Source organism: Cryptomeria japonica, chromosome 8 (assembly GCF_030272615.1).
Source record: "Cryptomeria japonica chromosome 8, Sugi_1.0, whole genome shotgun sequence".
NCBI classification, from domain to species: Eukaryota; Viridiplantae; Streptophyta; class Pinopsida; order Cupressales; family Cupressaceae; genus Cryptomeria; species Cryptomeria japonica.
Window position 1 is genome coordinate 655,229,601 of NC_081412.1, and position 3,341 is coordinate 655,232,941.

Consider the following 3,341-nt stretch of genomic DNA (forward strand, 5'->3'; position numbering starts at 1 on the left):
ACAATAAAGAAGATTTACATTTCAAAGATTGGAGAACAAGATTTTACAAAAAGTTGCTCATAAGGAGTGAGCAACAATTGACAACTTTTCCATTCTTGCTTTCTACAAACACATCTTTGCTTAAATACAAATTACATTCCATCATGTAAAAATTTATGTCATTAGAGATAAAAGGGAACCACAATAGCCCTGGACAAAAGTATTAGGCAATTACAAACAATGGACCATTCACTGTCAAAACTAACTATCACTGCACTTTTGCCCTTTCATTGTTTTTTTCCTTTTCAACCTGCACTTAACCACTGTTAAAACACCTTTTTAAAGGTCCGATTGGTGCTTTATATCAATGCCCTATCCTTGGTTTCTTGTTGTTCTTCAAACCTGCTATTTGGAAGAGGAAGATTACAATAAACCATTCATTTACAATGCAAAAATCAGTCATAATTGACTGTGACAACTTGCTGGCCATTACAACCTTGCCAAAGGGACCATTGACTGATCTTGGCATCACAAACCCATGGGCAGGGTCAAAATCCACTCCTTGTTCTTATTTGCAAACAAATTAAGGAGATTCAAGGTTTTACAAACACCAATGTATGGTGGAGAGCAAACAATTGAATGTAAACTAATCACCAAAACAATGACTCACTGTTTTTGTTTACAATTTGCACAAACTGAAAATGCAACCTTCCTTCTCTTGGCTTAGAAATCCTCTTATATTTCACTTAAAATCTTGGATAACAAGACAAATCTGTCCACCTAAAGAATGCATTTGCTATGGAAGAGCAAAGCATCAAACCTTTACAAGACCCTAGCCAAATGGCACACTTGCCTAGGGCTCCATGGCCACAAAACTCCTTGCACCTGCATTCTTGAAAACAAAACATGTATTTACATAATTTACAAGCTGACCAACAGGTTCTTGGGAAGCCATGAACATTTTAGGACTTCAAGAAGCCCAGTTGGTCAAGCATCCTTGCCAATTTCCTAGACAAGGCAGTGAAACTGTCAAAACAAACTAATTTTACTACAAACTCAAAACTTGATGAAATTAGATGCCACCAAAGGAAAAAGCTTAAGAAAAAATAATAGAATCTTAAAACACAAGAATGGTACAACCAAGTACATCAGGTGTACGGACTGCTGTTCACATGGAGTTAAAAACTAGGGAAAAACCAAGTAAAACTAGTGTAAACTTGTAAAATGCTTTATAAATACATGAAATCAACCCTTACAATGGTTCAAGAAGAAGAATAAATACCTCCACAAATCAGTTATCCTCCTATACAGACAGGTACATGTCCAAGAGCACACAAATTTGACATTTTCATGTCTAAAATGACAACTTTTAATGCCTAGATGATGCAAGGTTGACCTCCAAGACTAACAATCACCTAAAAACACTTCCCACACATAAAACACAAGAATAAAACATGTCTAAAACCTTTTCAAAACAAAAACACATCAAAAACTCACTTTTTACAACATTTTGCCAGGCAACTCCAAAACTGGCAATTTTGAGCAAAAAGATGAAAACAGGAAACATGAACACACAATGAGTTCAAAACTCATCCAAACAACTTAGAACAACTCAAAATCAACTTAGACAAACTTTCCAACTCAAAACTAAGAAAAATCAAACCTGTGATGAAAATGAAGCTGAAAATGAAGCTAGGTGCTCCTGCACCACATAGGGAGCCCTCTAAGGCTATGATGAACTCCCTCGCTCAGAGCCAGCTGGCCTCGACGGAGTCTGAGCCCTGGAAGGACCCAGCCTAGGATCATCTCTCCTGCCCCCTCTATCTGGTGGTGGTGGAGGACCCATTACCCCACCACTAGACGCCTGTCTCTTGTTTCTCCCTCTAGTGGTTGTCGTAGTCCGTGACGGTCTTTGGAAGCTCCTAGCTTGTTGATCTAGTGACACCACTCCATAGTACAGATCTCTCCAGTAGGCTATCTCCTCCTCTACCCATAGAACATAGGCGTATCTGGCTCCTGTGTCCTCTGCTTCCCGCCTCCCTGTCCTCAGTGCTATCTCAGCCTCTGTATAGCACTGAATAGCCTAATCTCTCTCCCACTCAATATCCCTCAGCTGTCTCCTAGGTCTAGCTGCATCTTTCTCTAGATCATGAATCTCATCTTCTTGTCCCTGGTAGATCTCTCTCAAGGATAGTAGCTCATCCTCCCCCATACCACATCCAACCCTCATGTCACCCTATCCGGACAGAGGAATCCATTGATCACTCCTACCAACACTGCTGGTAGCGCTAATCCTATCCATGTCATGGTATCCCAGGCCACATGTACAACCCTCATCTCTAGTCCTGGATCTCAAAACACTCATCTTAGTGCATCCCTATCTCCCTCTTGATCGTAAGGAACTAACTCCCCATCGATCGGTATCCATAGTATCCTATATACATCCTCTAAGGTGATTGTCATCTGACCCATTGGAAAATGAAAAGTACAAGTCTCTGAGTGCCATCTCTCAGCTAGTGCAATCAGCAATCCCATGTTGGTCCAAAACTTAGGCACATACAAAATATATTGCAAGCCCATAGCCTGAACTGCTACTCTATCCTCTAATGTCAGCTCTGCTCATAAACTCTGAGTCGACGGGAATCTTTCTCATGACTTCAACATCGGTAGGTCCTCCTGCAGTCAAGCAAATCAGCTGTGTCAATCCTAGTAGCATTCCCTGTTCATCACAAAGTGCTGCTTTTTATCTTAGTGATTATATCTATCATATGGCACTCTATCCTAGCCATACTTGCTATTCATCACAAAGTGCTGCTTCCTATCCTAGTGGCATTCCCTGTTCATCACAAAGTGTTGCTTCCTTTCCTAGTGGCATTCCCTTTTCATCACAAAGTGCTACTTTCTATCCTAGTGGAATTCCCTATTCATCACAAAGTGTTGCTTTGATCCTATCTTTTAGGGCACATACTTGAGTGTATCCTCTTGAGTAGCTTATCCAATTGACAACGTATGTTCTATCACAGAATTGTCAATTTCAGCCTTATCCAATTGGAAATGTATGTTCTATCATATAATTGTCAATTTTCATGGCACTCCCTATTCATCACAAAGTTCCTTGTTCTATCCTATCCTAGGGTCTCTGCTTGAGTGTATCCTCTTGAGTAGTTTCCTGATTGACAACATATGTTCTATCACAGAATTGTCGATCCTAGCCCTGTCTGCTATCCTAGTCTTCTCTAGAGGACCTTCTTGAGTGTATCCTCTCAACAACTTATCCAATCGACAACGTATGTTTATCATAGAACTATCAATTCGACCTTGAAGACATAAACAAGCATTCATGGTGCAAACATGCTTACATA